The following is a 17,550-nucleotide window of genomic DNA, read 5'->3' as shown; positions in this document are numbered from 1 at the left end:
AGTGGTCATTAACACATTAAGGGGTGTTAGAAGAACATTTGAAGTCCTCTTGACTTCTACCAAAGTTGACACTTCAATGCTACAGTAATTTCAGCTATTCATTTATTTAATAGTGACCTATGCAAATGTGGAACCATGTCATTTTACAAATTGACTGTAATAATTAACTAGAAAGGCAGAGTAAAATGAAACAGGTTATAATTAGAATAAAACTGCTACAGTATTACGTCAGCTAGAATAAAATAATCTCAAATGATTAAATTGGTTTCAATTATTAAGGATCGGTTTAATGTACCCACTGTTCCATTCCTCCCCCCCTTTTTTTACATTCCTCTTTTTTGTGTGCATTAGATGTCACCTCATGCAATTTATGCATTTTATTCATCTTGGTAAAACAGGCATTACAAAAGTTTAATTAAGTACTAAAAGACTTCATATTATTCCGTTGAATTTTAAATTAGTTGCAAAATCTAGTGATACTGAAAGAACATACCATTCATAATCATTTCAATTAGCTTGCATCTATTACATTGTCTAATTTTTTTCCTGCCAACCAATAAGTGCATAGGTGTGTAAAGAAGATTCAGTATTTGTTTCTGGACAGTTTTAACCCACATGAATACAAGTATCAGGATCTTGTTGTCTCGCATTTGGATTCTTCTCTCACTTGCAACATGGTTTTGATTCTTCTGTGACAGGGCTACCCATTTAGCGAGCATTCATCCTAATTTGCTTACAGAAGGTTAGACTGTAGCTGGTCTTCACTGAGCATTCATTCTGAATCATTTGTGCATAGGTTATATGACAGTGAACATTCACCCTGAATTGCTTGCATGGTGGTTATATATCTTCCCATTAATTGCTCATTTATCCCACAATCCTCAGTGCATTTCCTTGTCACTTTCCTAACAGCAAAAAGTCCAATTTTTAAAAAATCCACTTTAATTGAACATACCGACATTTCCTGTGTGCACTTGAATTCCTCCCTTAAAAACAAACAGTCAAGAGGCAATGGGAAAGTAAATTTTATCATTTTCATTAAAATTGAATTGTGTTCATTTCACCCTTCAAAACTAAATCAACATCATATTTTTGTATGGATGATAAGCACACAGAACCAAATAAATACATTGAAATACTGATGAGAAACATGCTTTTGCTTCCCCACCACAATTGTTCAACGTAGCATTGAATATACCATCTGATGAAGAGGAATGGAGCACTCAAAGGTTTGTATGCAGGATGGGGTGTAAATACCGTATTTTTCACTCTATAAGATGCACCTAGTTTTTAGAGGAGGAAAACAAGAAAAAAAATATTCTGAATCTCAGAAGCCAGAGGTGCAAGAGGGATCGCTGCGCAGTGAAAGCAGCAATCCCTCTTGCTGTTCTAGCTTCTGGGATAGCTGCGCAGCCTGCATTCGCTCCATAAGACGCACACACATTTCCCCTTACTTTTTAGGAGGGGAAAAGTCAGTCTTATAGAGCAAAAAATACAGTACACTGGCAGAAGTGCTGGATTGGCTTTGATGCTGTGTTTGCACCGCACCAGCCTGCCCATCACTTTGCCCCTCCCCATAAGCAGCAGAGACTCACCTGCCAGGAAGCCAGGTAAGCACCTACACTCCACAATGCTGTCTGCTACTGATGGCCATGCTAGCTGGGGCTGATGGAGTCCAGCAATATCTGGAGGGTCATAGATTAGCCACCCCAACCCTGATAAGTTATTTGGGTTAATGGTGGGGTAAAAAAATAAATAACACGCTACAACCAGTGGTCAGAGAAAATGCACAATTTCCCCCTCTCATTGCACAGAGACACAATGCATGAAGTCTAATAAGAAGCCATTTTGCACATAGAGGCAGAGACCTAACCCAACTCTCCCTAGTTTGCAACACAAGAGGCCATTTGTCATTTTGTGAAAAAAAATATCAGTGATAGAATTGCAAGGAATGTGAGCTTTTTATTCCGATGCGAAATACCATTTTCAGTCATGCCTTAAGCTCGTTACATTTTCCAAATAGAGCTTGATTCCTTTATTGTAATGTAATTGCAATTAATGTTGTGCAGTTGTAATAATGTAATTATTATTAATTACATTTTCCAAAGGTAATTAAAATTCTTTGCTTTGAACAAAGGCGATAAGTGGATCACAATTAGCAGCATTTTGACAAAAAAGGAGAAAACAATTAATATGGCAGATTATGTTAACTCAATACAAACAAGTCATTTTTGTGTGTCTCCTAAGTGTTAAACATTGATAATTTACCCAAATGGTATCTTTGTACTTGGAAACGGTATCAGCTTTTAAGATCTTTCTGAGTTACTTGGTAGGAAATTGGTTTTCATGCATTCCCAAGTATGCTGATATTATAAAAGCTGGATTTAAAAAAAGGGGGGATGTGCAAAATATGATGAAGTATAAGGGAATTTGAAAGTGTATCTTTACATTTGCAAGAAAACTGGGGAACTACATGGTGCAATGAGACCACCACACAACGAACCTGAGCCATTTCTCAAGAGTAGTAGATTCATGTCTACCACAATACGTCACCTACATGCAGAGGTATGGGAGGGGTGAGGAATAATGCTGGCTTCAGGATTTTGGGGCTTCTAGGGTGTTATGTACTGAGTTGAATAGGATTCAGAATGCAGCAGTCTGATCGGTCCACAGGAGCCACCCAATCCAGCTTCAGCTGGAAGTGAATCCACAACCTGATTGGCCTACAGGAGAATCCCAGAATTAGCCAATCACGTGAGGCCCATTGTGTAAATAATGTATATAAAGCAGACATTCTGGAGGAACTTCCATTCCTCCTCACCACTATGAGCTGAATAAAGAGCATGAAATCCACTCTCGACTCTGAGCATATTTCATAGGGAAAGTTTTCCTTTAAGACAGCATAGGCACTGGGTTGCCCCCAAGAATGGGAGAGCCATCGGGCGTTGCATGACGTCACACACGTATTCCAATGACATGCAGGACAGGCCAGCACAGTCTAGCAGAAGGCTGGCCTGTATAGTGTCAGATGTCGGAAAGGGCAGTCAGATTTCTGCTAGGCCGCGCTGGTCCCTGCGGTGTTGAGGGATGCTTCAAGGACCACCATGGCCTGGCATGAGGCGTAACCTAAAAAAGGTGAACAAACTGGACAAGACATCACTCTGTGTTTTAAAAATTGCCCACAACTTTATTGTTTCCAGATGTTGGTGGGATTTGGTTTAGGCACTGGGTATATGTATGTATGTGTGTGTGTGTGTGTGTGTGTGTGTATATATATATATATGCTTTCGTAGATTTTCACGGGTACAGGAATGCAGGTTTTGGTGTCCTCGGGTGTCTTCCCATGTAAAAGTTGGGGTGTCTAGGCGACGTTTCGACGAGGTCTCACTCGTCATCTTCAGGCTGGTGCTTTCGGCTTCTTATTACTGGAACAGAGCGGGATCTCAATGTTTGAGTTCCTATAAATACTGTAGAGGGGGTGTGGTGTCTAGCCTCCAATGTTCTGGGCAGAGAGGAAGTTCCCAGGCTAGTGTGCCTTTTCTTCTTTTGTTCCTTAATTACTTGAGAGATACCTTGAGTGATTTCTTGAGTGATATCCTGAGTACCACTTAGGTGGGTCATTAGGTGTGGATTAGTTGCTAAAGTCTTTGTGTCTTGACCTCTTGAACTTTGTGAAGAGTTTTCCTGAGAAGATGGCTGTATTGCACTTAGTTGTGCTTTGGCTTGGCTTCGTGTATAGGGGCGAGCTGTGGTTTTGTGGCTTGTGTCAGCCAGATCTGTGTAGGGATTGCAGGGGGGTGCAGCATCCGGAGGTGCCACCATGGATTGGCTACTGGATGGTGTCAGTAATTCATCTGTGGAGAGGGTCTGGGTTTGGGTCTGGTGTGGTTGATTGGTGTTGGCCAAGACACAAAGACTTTAGCAACTAATCCACACCTAATGACCCACCTAAGTGGTACTCAGGATATCACTCAAGAAATCACTCAAGGTATCTCTCAAGTAATTAAGGAACAAAAGAAGAAAAGGCACACTAGCCTGGGAACTTCCTCTCTGCCCAGAACATTGGAGGCTAGACACCACACCCCCTCTACAGTATTTATAGGAACTCAAACATTGAGATCCCGCTCTGTTCCAGTAACAAGAAGCCGAAAGCACCAGCCTGAAGATGACGAGTGAGACCTCGTCGAAACGTCGCCTAGACACCCCAACTTTTACACGGGAAGACACCCGAGGACACCAAAACCTGCATATATATATATATATATATAACCCTGCATATATATATATATATATATATGCTTTCGTATATATACTTTCCCTGCATATATATATATATATATATATGCTTTCGTAGATTTTCACGGGTACAGGAATGCAGGTTTTGGTGTCCTCGGGTGTCTTCCCGTGTAAAAGTTGGGGTGTCTAGGCGACGTTTCGACGAGGTCTCACTCGTCATCTTCAGGCTGGTGCTTTCGGCTTCTTGTTACTGGAACAGAGCGGGATCTCAATGTTTGAGTTCCTATAAATACTGTAGAGGGGGTGTGGTGTCTAGCCTCCAATGTTCTGGGCAGAGAGGAAGTCCCACCTAATGACCCACCTAAGTGGTACTCAGGATATCACTCAAGAAATCACTCAAGGTATCTCTCAAGTAATTAAGGAACAAAAGAAGAAAAGGCACACTAGCCTGGGAACTTCCTCTCTGCCCAGAACATTGGAGGCTAGACACCACACCCCCTCTACAGTATTTATAGGAACTCAAACATTGAGATCCCGCTCTGTTCCAGTAACAAGAAGCCGAAAGCACCAGCCTGAAGATGACGAGTGAGACCTCGTCGAAACGTCGCCTAGACACCCCAACTTTTACACGGGAAGACACCCGAGGACACCAAAACCTGCATATATATACAGAGTATATATATATATATCCCTCTCAGCTTCCTGGTGGAGGGCTGAGGTATGACAGAATCAGGCACAACCAGCTTTTATCAGCAGGGGACAGACAGGATACGCCCACCCAGCTTGGCCAAATTATCTGAAATTCAAAACCGGATAGACACGAAAGTCCAGCATCGAAGCAGACAGAGGAATCCCCAACTGCCAGCCACCCTGCCCAGCATTGCTGCCACGGGACTGAGGCCTACCACACAACTGTTGCCTGTGTAAGCAGCCACTGCCACCTATACCAGGAGTATTTGCAAGGTGTTGAATCAAGACGTGACAAATTTGAAGGGAGAAAGAGTGATAGTGGGTAAAATTGGTATAGGCTTCTATTGATGTGCAATTTTGTTCTCTCCCCCCCCCCCCTCAGTTCTCATATATACTTTCCACATGGCCCTCAGTGCAGACTCAGTGCCTAAGTTTCAGCTGCATCACCTGGTTCTAATGTGAGCGTCTTGAAGCCTGCATTAAGAATACCGGCAATCTGACTTGGGGCGAGATCTCTTGTCAGCAATTTAGTCCTCATTCTCACTTCGTTGATGGAGTATTACAGCAACTAAAAACCCAAAAGTGATGCTTGTTGCTCTGAACACATAGGGCACTGTTAAAAGTCTTGTTTTTGTCTATGTCAGCTAGTATCAGTGGCTACATTTTCCAGAAACGGCGTATGTCCTGATGTGAGAAAACATGACCTCATCAGCACACAAAGAGCTGTCTTTGGAGCTGTTTGAGAAGGGTTACAATTGACAGAGAATAGAGGTTAACTATAATATGGGATCACAATGGGATGTAGCCAGCTAAATCACGTTTATCCTGTGAACTGTCCCGATATCTTTTGATGAAGGGGCGGTATATAAATCTAATAAACAGTAGTAGTAGTAATAAATCATTGTGTGCATGGAATGACTTTGACAAGTGCAACACAACTGCCTCTCCTCCCCTTGTGTGCTGCCTGCGGCACCTACAGATGTTCTCTGTTGGGTTAGAGGAAACCCTAGGGCAGATTTAGGGGAAGAGGGGAATGGGAAGTCCCATTGCAGTTGCAGACGTTGTTCTCCGCATGCAATTATTTAGCTGGATGCAACCCAACAGAGGTGCCAGCTTGTGAAGGCAACTGTTGTTGGGGAGGGGCAACATCACACGTGTGACATTACAACATGACTTCAGGATGTCTGGAGGAGCCAGGGGCGGACCCAAATGTGGTAGTCATGTGGCACAATGGCCAGCGGTTCCTCCTCCACCACCTCTTCTTGGTACTGTCCTTGGCGGGAGGCTTTTTTGAACCTCCTTCACTACCATAGGAGGAGGAGCCAGATGCTGGAGGCATGCCACACTCAGCTCCACTCTTCAACTCCATGCTTTTGAGGCCTGGAGGGGCCCAGCCCCTACGCCAAAAATACTGTTGTTGTTTAGTCATTTAATCATGTCCGACTCTTTGTGACCCCATGGACCAGAGCACGCCAGGCATTCCTGTCTTCCACTGCCTCCTGCAGTTTGGTTAAACTCATGTTAGTAGCTTCGAGAACACTGTCCAACCATCTCGTTCTCTGTCGTCCCCTTCTCCTTGTGCCCTCCATCTTTCCCAACATCAGGGTCTTTTCCAGGGAGTCTTCTCTTCTTATGAGGTGGCCAAAGTATTGGAGCCTCAGCTTCAGGATCTGTACTTCCCATGAGCACTCAGGGCTGATTTCCTTAAGAATGGATAGGTTTGATCTTCTTGCAGTCCATGAGACTCTTAAAAGTCTCCTCCAGCACCATAATTCAAAAGCATCAATTCTTCGGTGATCAGCCTTCTTTATGGTCCAGCTCTCACTTCCATACATCACTACTGGGAAAACCATAGCTTTAACCACCAAAAATATAGGGGATCTCAAAGGGGCTGCAACCCAATGTACCTAAGGCCCTCCAGATGCTGTTGGAATACTACTCTTACCATCCCTGACCATCAGCCATGTTGGTTGAGGCTGATAGGAGTCCAACAATGTCTGAAGGGCCACAACTTCTCTGCCTTTGCCTTTCACAATCATATCTTATGACTTTGTGAGAAGGTTCTTGATTTTCAGAAAGTTGGTAGCACTGTAGTTCCTTTAAAAAGAAAAACACCTGAAACTTTTTTAAAAAAAAGCAACTCCTTTTCCAAAGCAAGAAAGCAAGGTTACGAATGTTTAAAAGTTTTGACAACCTACAGCAAAGAACCTATCCACTCATTGGAGAGTTTCTACTTCATTTAAATCTATCACCAAAAAGAGAGAGAAATTCTAGGAAGAAATAAAATATGATGACTTAAAAATACATTATTTATGACAAATTATTTTCTCAGTTCTGATGGTATATTTAGATAGATCAGATTGGCTAATACCTTCATCTTTTCTTCTTTTTTTTCCACAAGGATATATGCTGACTGTGTATTGTCACCGAAGGGAATTTTCAAAGATGCACCGAAAACTTCCTTTGCAACATAAAACAGAGAGCTTTGCACAATCACTGCTATTCAATTTGCTCTTATCTATAGGCACTGAGGAAAAACATGCATAACAGAAGAAGCTAGAAATGTTTATGAAGCCAAGAAATATCTTAAGAAGGGGAAAAAAAGGTTTTAACTAGGTTTTTAGAACTTATCACCCACTCCACCCCTGTGGCAGCCAGCTATCTGAAGCCCATAGGGAAAACAGGCCGTCTTCCCATTCACAATAACATCAAAGCCTTTTAAAATATATTAAAAGAATTAATTTGCTCTTTTTCTATTTCCCAATCCAGCAAGGCCTTTCCCACTCTATATAATTCTCTGCATTTTTCAAACTACCCCTCTATGCTCGTTCATTTCCACCAGTGCACATTTTCCATACGACTACTGATGGAAATGCGATATGCGGCGGTCCAAGCAAATGCATTCTTCACCCAAGCCCTACACATCTAAAGATAAGGAAGCATGATCCAGGCAGTGGATTAAACACAGTTAGGTGCCACTGATTTCAATAGGAGAGAGTTAACACAAGGCATCAAAATCAATGAGAATTAAACGGATGCTGCTGCTAGCTTTGACTTGATCATACATACTTTCTCTTGTCCACACAAATAAGTCACCTTGGCTATTCTTACTCAAGCATTTGTGTTACAATACAGTGAGACAAAACAAAACAAAACAAAACACGAACCCATTATTGAAATATTCACAAAACTGATATTAACAGTGTAATTTCAAACTATTTACTTTAAAAATGCTTCTCGAAAACTTATGTTTTTTCATTGTCCTATATTGAATGATTTTTGGCAGAAGGGAACTGAAACTACCAAGAGAACTGTATGGAACAACCTTACATTTACAGAGCAAAATATCTTCTTGAATTATATATCCGGCACGTGGGACCTTACCAAAGGACAACACAGTGGACTCTCTGTGCCCTCACCACAGCAAAAAGACTGATCATGATGAAATTGGAAAATCAAAAATGTGGCTCCTTTCTACGATTGGACTGAAGTCTTATATAATCTCGCAACATATGAACAACTTGCATACAAACGCAGACTTGCCATGGACAAATTCAATGGTATTTGGAATCCATTCCTACAAATACTGTAATAAATTAAGGTCTGGTGAAGTACAATAACAGCCTTGTAAAATATACAGTTTGGGGGTTTTCCCCTCCTCCCCCCCTTTATTTTCCCTTTTACACAGGTTCTGTTTCTCTTTTTCTCTCTTTTATTTACATCTCACTATCTTCAGTGCACATATAATTATGTACTTTTTGAACTTTCAATAAAGATGTTAAAAAACCAACAACTTAAAAGGCACTCTAATTTCAGTTATGTTTCTCCCAGGAAAACATCCAGAGGATTGCAGCCTAATCCTCCTTTAGCAGTAATGAAACTGGGTGCAGAATTCCTTGCTTAAGGGCAGAAAGGAGTAGTATGCACACGCAGGTGAGAGCTCTGTGCACCTGATGGAGATTTGCACTGCAAATCAAGGACTGCCAGGGACTGGCTGGATGCAGAAGTGGAGGCAGGCAGCGGCTGGGGGACCCCCAAGGGAAGAAGGCTCAAAGCCAGGGGAATGGTGTTAGAATGATGATGTGCAGTCAGAGGGAGAAGAAGGGGCAAACTGGGAAGAGGAAGAGGTGTCGGAAGCTGAAGAGGTAACCGTTTACTGAGCAGGAAGAGGCTGCAGCAAAGAGCAGCCCAGAAGCAGAGACAGAAGCAGAAGGTGATCAAGAGGTAGAGTTGAGATAGGCTGCTGAAGAAGCCAGGGAGTCTCCCCCTCCTGCTGCGACCAGCTTCCTTCTTCACTGATCTCCCAAAACACGCAGAGAGATGAAGATGATGGAGCAAAGAGAGACAAGAAATCGGAGTCTTAGGCTGGTATGGGGAGGAGTCTTAGAGAACGGTGGGACCTTCTGTCATTGCAGCTGGCTCATTGGAGCAAGACCTGATACTCAGCTATATATCTGCAAATAAAATGTTTTAAGTGCAATATACTAATGTGACACTAGATGGCGATGGTGAGCCTTATAGAAAATTCAATGTATTTTTAAAAAACACTTTTTTAAAAAAAGCATTTTCAGAACATTTTTTATATTCCACCCTACTGGGAAGAGTTGCTGTGATCACTAGGTCTGCGCTGTTTTGGTTACTTTGAATAAAGCATTGACTTCACTGACACCAGTGTTTTTTATTGCTGACCTACTCCTGACATTTTTCTACAAGAGCTGCAACAGGATGGTGATCCATGGCACTCTTTCGTTGCCTCATTGGGTGTCAAACCTGCTGCAACAAACGCATCAAAGAAGAAGAATTTGGATTTGATATCCCGCTTTATCACTACCCTAAGGAGTCTCAAAGCGGCTAACATTCTCCTTTCCATTCCTTCACCACAACAAACACTCTGTGAGGTGAATGAGGCTGAGAGACTTCAGAGAAGTGTGACTAGCCCAAGGTCACCCAGCAGCTGCCTGTGGAGGAGCGGGGAAGCGAACCCGGTTCACCAGATTACGAGTCCATTGCTCTTAACCACTACACCACACTGGCACCACAAAGGAAGCCCTGGAGGGGCCACCAGGGGGCGCATTGGAAGATGGCCGACAATAACATCTCTCCGACCCACATGAGGTAATTAAGAGGCTGTGATGGGAGTATGCAGCCTCCCTTGCCCCCCCCCAAGGGAATGAGGGGGACTGCCTTGCCAGCTGCATCCATAATTCACCCCCAGATTCGAAAGAAGGGGGTGAGGACACTTGGCACGAAGCCCTTGGGCGAGGTCGGCTCTCCCTGACGCTGTCTCTAATCACGCACTGGTTCGCATTAGCTCGAAATATATAATTGGAAATATATAATTGGAAAGAAGCTAATGCACATACATCAAGTGAAGATCGGGAGTAAAGACTGCTGGTTAATGGGATCTCTGTGAGCAGAGCGACGGGCTGGACAAATAAATCAAGTGAAGAATCATCATTAAAAGACTGGTATGTTGGAGTGAAACGGAAAGGGGGGGAGGAAAAAACTTTTCTTATTTTGTCTTATGTGAGTACCAATAACCCTCCCCTCCAGAGAGAAGAATCGTTGCTAATTACTAATCACAAGCAGGAGTTAAGAACTGTGTGGGAATGAATTACTGATCAAAGAGAGGACTGGTGGAAATATCGGGGAATGGAAAGAAAGTTTTATGACGCAGTTACAAATGGACTTTCGTTAAGACAGGCTTGCCCATAGGAGGATGAGGGGGAGGAGGACCAGGGTCATCGGAATGTGAATGTATGGTGATCGGAATGTGATCTTGACCTGGCAGGTCCCCCGATATAGATTGGCAAGCCTGTGGAAATCAACGGACAGACTGTGGGAATGTTTGTTATGGAGGTGTGGAAATGGCGTCTGTCCTTTATGTGATAGGACTCTTGGAGAGTGTAAAACCCACAGAGAATATGTTTGTTTGCAACCCGCTTGTAAAGATTATCAGAGATCACAAAGAAAGGAATATATGATAACAACAAGAAGATGAGAAAAATAACTAAGAGACTATCTGGACAGAACTGTATAGAACTGTTTAATTAAAGCAGCAGCAGCAAGAGTGAAGTTTGGATCCCTTTCGGAGCTTGAAGTATGGGTACCCCCAACAAAAAAATTAAAAAATTTGGCTGTATAATTTGGAACTAATGTGATTTGGAATTAATGTGATTTGATTGGCCTGTTAATCAAAATTATATTAAAAAAACACACAAAGGAAGCCCTGGATATTTGCTTGAACTGCATTTATTCTGTATGTGTTTATAACTTCATTGTGCCACGGTAAAAAATATCCAGCATTCCTAAAAGACATGTTAGGAGATGTACATCTGAAGTCACAGACATGTCCACCACATGCAGAGACCCAGTGTTCCCTCCTAGAATCACAGAATCATAGAACTGTAGAGTTGGAAGAGACCCAATGGTCTTGTAGTCCTGCAATGCAGGAATCTTGACTTGGGAGGAATGGAACCTTTTGAGGAGAGTCAGGATGTATGTCGATTAAGAATGTGTGCATATACTTTAAGCCCCATGCCTACTAAATAACTTGTCACACCAGGAAATAGAAAAAAAGATTGGTTTATTACACAGAGATGAAAGGGACAGAGTATATGGGTGCTGCTTAAGACAATAAGGTTACAATATGTGGGCAGCAAATAATCATTCAGTGCATACACACAACTCAGTCCTAAAGACTGAAAGAGTCCCTAAGTACCCAAAAGCCTAGAGAGGAAGAATAGCAATGTACCACAGTAAAAGGAAGACTAGAGGAGGGATATACCTAGTCTTGGAGCAAGATAACAACAACAACTTATTATTTATACACCGCCCATCTGATTTGGTTTCCCCAGCCACTCTGGGCAGCTCCCAACAGAATATTAAAAACACAATAAAACATCAAACATTAAAAAGTTCTCTATACACAGCTGCCTTCAGATGTCTTCTAAAAGTCAGGTGGTGGTTTATTTCCTTGACATCTGGTGAGAGTGTGTTCCAGAGGGCCCTCTGCCTTGTTTCCTGTAACCTCACTTCTTGCAGTGAGGGAACCGCCAGAAGGCCCTCGGAGCTGGACCTCAGTGTCCGGGCAGAATGATGGGGGTGGAGATGCTGAGAACAAAGTGAGGAATTTGAGTTCTGTGCCATCTGCAAGAGTTAAGTTCAACTGAAATCTCTCACCCATTCCTTTGGTTCAGGGTCCAGCAAAGTGTAGGGCTGATTCTTGAGACACTGAGGAGCAAAGAAAGGGGTCTCGTTTGACCTGCAGCAAAAATTGTCATGTTGTTGTTCAGCCAGCCAACTGTGCCCACTTTCAGGATATGCCATTCCATCCATCTTTTCCTATTTTGTCCACTCCAACCCAATGGTAAGCAAACATTCAATAGCCTCTTCACATCCACAGTCTTTAATGAGCTGGATTTCCCCCCCCCCCCCCCTATAATTTTTGTTTAGTACTTCTGCAAACCTTGGGGTATCCTTAGTCCGCTGATACCTCCCTCTTGTTTGGGGGGGATGGAACCATTTTGACTACATAAGGATCCACAGGCAGAGAACAGAGTTCTTTGTTTTTATATATAATGGCTATATATAAAATGGTTGCACAAATGGTTATTTTCATCCTGTGTTCTAGTAATTCCTAAAGTCTATATTTTTAGCAAAATAATTCATGTGAATAAATGCCAAAACCAGAAAGGGAAGCACGTCAACAAGGGCAAAGAACTTGGGCATCTGAAAGCTGATATCCAACTCTCTCTCTCTTTAAAGCACAGATAAATTTGAATCAGCAAATGCTGTCCATCATCTTAACACTTGGACACAAAATGAGGAGTTATAACAAGCACTGGTTGAAGTGGGAAAAGCTGAATGTGATGGATTATCCAGCTGCAAAAACAGACTAGAAAAGTGCTACAGAGCACTCACCTTACTGAATTTCACCTAATAAACCACATGTACATACTGTGCAAAATATTGTTGGATTTCAAAGCATCATGGCTGCGTGCTGTTTTAATCATTCATGATGAACATTTGGTCCTTTTTTTAATGTATGAGGTGATTCATATTACTTATGAATAGATTTCTCTCTTCTTTTCTGCCCTTAAAAAAAAAATTACTAAAATAAGGTAGATGGGTGGGTTAAATAAAGTGGACACACGAGTTAAAATCAAAAAGTAAATGAAGAGGTTTTGGAATGCAGGGGGATAAAGAATTCAATTAACCGTTAAAAAAACAATCCTCCACTGTGGGTGGTAGACTAACAGTTGCTGGAGGGAGAATTGCTGTTGCGTTCAGGTCCTGCTATTGGGTTTCCCATAGGCATCTTGTTTGCCATTGTGACAACAGGACATGCAACTAGATGGGCCACGGGCCTGATGTAGCAGGATCTCCTTATCTTCTTAACCCTGCGATCCAGTAGACTGCATGTGCAGCTGAACCCTACTATCACCTATGGCAGGGACTGACTTTGGTAATCTTTCATAATATTGTGTGCAGTTCAAGGCCAAGATTGGTTCCCCCCAAATGGATCTTCTCAGTTACACGCCTCCTCGGCTTGGCACCCTGTGTGACGGAACCACCCACACCGCCGTAAATCCAGTGGAAGCCAAAGGACCACATACACGTGTGTTTTTTCCAATGGAAGAACAAATAAACCTCAGCTGAACTCACAATAATCACTAGAATGCAATGACATTTCATTCCGAAAGGTATAGGATGCCAGCCCATTTAGATCAACATTTAAGATATCAATTAAGCTGGGAGACATGGGATTTCATTGGGCTTACTTCCATTCCAAGCTCACTCTCAACATTTTCAGAACACATAGCAGACTTAAGTCCTGCTCAGCTAGTGCTTCAAGTCCTCTGAGCAAGACTTATTTGGAAAAGGGAGAAAATTACAGTCATACCTTGGGGTACAGACGCTTCAGGTTGTGTATTTCGGGTTGCACACTGCGCCGAACCCGGAAGTACCGGAACGGATTACTTCCGGGTTTTGGCGCTTGCACATGTGCAGAAGCGCTAAATTACGCTTTGCACAGAATCGCTGAATCGCGACCCACGCGTGCGCAGACACAGCGCTAGGGGTTGTGAACGCTGCGGGTTGCAAATGTGCCTCCCGCACGGATCACGTTTGCAACCCGAGTGTCCAGTGTATTTAAGACAGCACTGAAAGCAGCCAACCAGACTGTAGTGCAGGTACAGGAAAACTGGGCCCTCCAGATGTTGTTGGGACTCAACTCCCATCAAGCACATCCAGCATGGCCAATGGTCAGGGATGATGGGAGTCGGAGTCCAGCAACATTGGGGAGACACCCTTGCTATGGAAGATCCAGGATTCTAAAAACTGAGCACTGATGTGTTTTCCTGTTATTTTTATTTATTTTAGTTTGTATGGTGCATTGCTCAAACCTTAGCTTTTTAAATAATAATAATAATAATAATAATAATAATAATAATAATAATAATAATACACACCAGAGGTAGAAGCAACCAAGGACCCCAGGACAGTTAAGTCCAGTCAAAAGCGACTATGGGGTGTGGCATTCATCTCGCTTTCAGGCCGAGGGAGCCGGCGTTTGTCCACAGACAGCTTTAAGGGTCATGTGGCCAGCATGACTAAGCCACTTCTTTTTTTTTTATAAATATTTATTAAAGTTTTTGAATACAATACATAAATAATAAACAACATTACTTATATCATAACATAGTTTATCACTTCTTTGGACTCCCTCACGTCTCCCGCTCCCACTTACATCGTTATAAAAATTTTTCAAGCAAATTATCATCTTGTTTAGAACCTTATATCCGCTCATTTAAATAAAATCTAGCAGTTCTCAAAAAAAATTATATTTTCCTTAATCTCACTTATCGTCAAATTCAAATCTAATTCAGTGGTGGACAATTATTTATGATCTAGCATCCTTCTTAACATTCAACCAAATTACAATATTTTTGTAGATAAATCTTAAATTTCTTCCAGTCTTCTTCAACCCTCTCTTCTCCCAGGTCTCGGATTCTGCCAGTCATCTCGGCCAATTGCATATAGTCCATCAGCTGCATCTGCCACTCTTCCAGTGTGGGTAGATCTTGAGTTTTCCAGTTCTTAGCGATGAGTATCCTTGCTGCCGTTGTTGCATACATAAAAAATGTTCGGTCCTTCTTTAACACCTTCTGGCCGACCATACCCAGAAGGAAGGCTTCTGGTTTCTTAGTGAAGGTATACTTAAATACCTTTTTCAACTCATTATAAATCATTTCCCAGAAGGCCTTCACTTTAGGGCAGGTCCACCAAAGGTGAAAGAATGTTCCTTCATTTTCTTTACATTTCCAACATTTATTATCAGACAAATGGTATATTTTGGCAAGTTTAACTGGGGTCATGTACCATCTGTATATCATTTTCATTACATTTTCCTTCAGAGCATTACATGCAGTGAAGTTCAGCCCAGTGGTCCACAACCTTTCCCAGTCCTCAAACATAATGTTATGCCCAATGTCCTGTGCCCACTTTATCATAGCCGATTTAACCATTTCGTCTTGTATATTCCATTTTAACAGCAAGTTATACATTCTTGATAATACCTTAGTCTTTGGTTCTAACAATTCTGTTTCCAACTTCGATTTCTCCACCTGGAACCCTAACTTTTTGTCATTTTTAAAAACTTCTTTAATCTGAGCGTAATGTAACCAGTCTCGCACTTTATCCTTCATTTTCTCCAAACTCTGCAACTTCCAATTGTCTCCATCTTTTTCTAATATTTCCCAATATTTTGGCCATTTGGCCTCCATATTGGGTCTTTTTCAGGCCTCATGACTAAGCCACTTCTGGTGCAACAGAACACCATGACAGAAACCAGAGCGCACGGAATCGCCATTTACCTTCCCACTGCAGTGGTACCTATTTAGCTACCTGCACTGGTGTGCTTTCAAACTGCTAGGTTGGCAGGAGCTGGGACAGAGCAACGGGAGCCCACCTCGTCACGGGGATTTGAACCCCTGACCTTCTGATCGGCAAGCCCAAGAGGCTCAGTGGTTTAGACCACAGCGCCACCCGCGTCCCTACTGAGGGCTAAAGATATCTACTTGTTGGCAACAGCGAATGTGCGGTCACAAAGAAAGGCTCCCCCATGTCAGTGAGAGGCCATTATGCGGCATGAAAAGCACTGGGAGAAGGGATATGCATGTTAATTCATGGGGAGAAAATGAATTATTTTGCTGTGGTTCACATTTTGGAAGTCAACCTCTTCCCAACACATACAATCATGTGCCTTCTTCACACATTAAGTCTTTTAAAAAACTATTTCCCCCTACCCAGAAATATCTGTGGGGGCAGGGGAAGAGGGGGAAGGCCATGTGTGAAATGTCTCTTAGTGGACTCTAGGTCTTGTATGCTTCACTTTGTAGTTAGTTGTCTCCTGAGGCACGCCAGAAAGGGCGCTGAGCTCACTACCTACAATGTGATGTTCAGCACGGAAAGAACTTCATCGTGCAGGAGCTTGCGGAAGTGATCTGGCATGCCAAGGAGATTTTCAAAAAGAGCAGAAATGATGGGGGAGGGGGGAAATGCAGAATAGCAACGCGCTACATTCATCCTACAGAGATGACAACACCGATTCTTCCCTGTGCGTGTTTTTTATTCAAGGTCTGTTTAAATATTCTTTGGAGTGCTAAGCGTCAGACCTAGCATAAATAACAGATGAAGCTCGTTGTCCGGATTAATTTCAGGCTGCTTTTAACACCGCTAGTTCAAATGATCCCAAACTTGCAAACTTCTACCTGTAAATGCTCTGAGAAGTTTTGAGCAGTCAGGTTCCATTGCTCTGATGTTTCAACACTGTCATCGAGGAAGCACAGGGAAATCCCACGGCGCTGACCTTGGAGACGATTCGTGGAGCTGGCCCTTTTGCTGGCGACCGAGAGGGGCTCCTTCAGCAGTCTCGCCTGAAAACAAAGTAACATCACATATACCCCTGGGAAGAAAAAGAGGGAGAAAAGGAGAGAGGGAGAAAAAAGTCTCATCAAGTTGCTCATCAAGGTGGTGTCTCAAACAAGGAAACGTTTCCATATATATAAGGCACGACAAGCAACATATTTCCACCAATTTGCTGTGTTTGCTTCTGCGTTGTAGCACCTTTTCCTTTCTGTTTTGTTTTAATGTGCTTCTCACGAGAGGATGCTTGTTAAACCCACTGCCTGGCAGCCTGTTTTCTCCCTGCAAGTTGCAAGTTGGGAAGCAAAACAGAGGAGGCAGGAGCGGAATTGCGACTATCAATTGACTGACAACAGCCCTTCTCCATTATTAGTGCTTGTAGGCTGCCAAAAAACTAATGTACTTCAGGATATCAAGTGTAATTAATTCAGGACCTCAAATCTCTAGCATAAATGGTTTCCGGTTTGGGTGGGAGGTCTAGAACAGGAGGGGGTGAGTTTCCACACTACCTATAATTTGAAAAAAGGGTATAAATTAAACATTCTTTGATAATAATATGCAATGACAGTATAATCATATGCTAACATTTAATCACCTTTCATATACAATATTACTCTGATTCTTCTTTAAAATTTTATGCTGTATATTGCTGTACATCTTTCTTGCTGATTGATTCCCTTTATTACTCCTGATTTT

General features: G+C 42.4%; 1 long non-coding RNA gene across 3 annotated transcripts in view; it reads right to left on the bottom strand.

The window, feature by feature from the left end:
- Positions 1–11,495: 11,495 nt before the first annotated feature.
- Positions 11,496–17,550, bottom strand: part of LOC310825666 — a 45,618-nt gene continuing 39,563 nt past the window's right edge. For 2 of the 3 annotated variants that reach the window (XR_014555414.1, XR_014555415.1), the window contains 2 exons: positions 16,701–16,894; positions 11,496–12,190 (listed from right to left, as the gene is read on the bottom strand). This is a non-coding gene — a long non-coding RNA (uncharacterized lncRNA). The remainder of the gene's footprint in view (positions 12,191–16,700; positions 16,895–17,550) is intronic. The other variant, XR_014555413.1, reaches the window with a different exon arrangement.

Source organism: Podarcis gaigeae (assembly GCF_964106915.1).
Source record: "Podarcis gaigeae genome assembly, chromosome: 10".
NCBI lineage: Eukaryota > Metazoa > Chordata > Lepidosauria > Squamata > Lacertidae > Podarcis > Podarcis gaigeae.
Note: the sequence above shows the minus strand (reverse complement) of the source record. Positions and strands in the feature narration are given on the sequence as shown.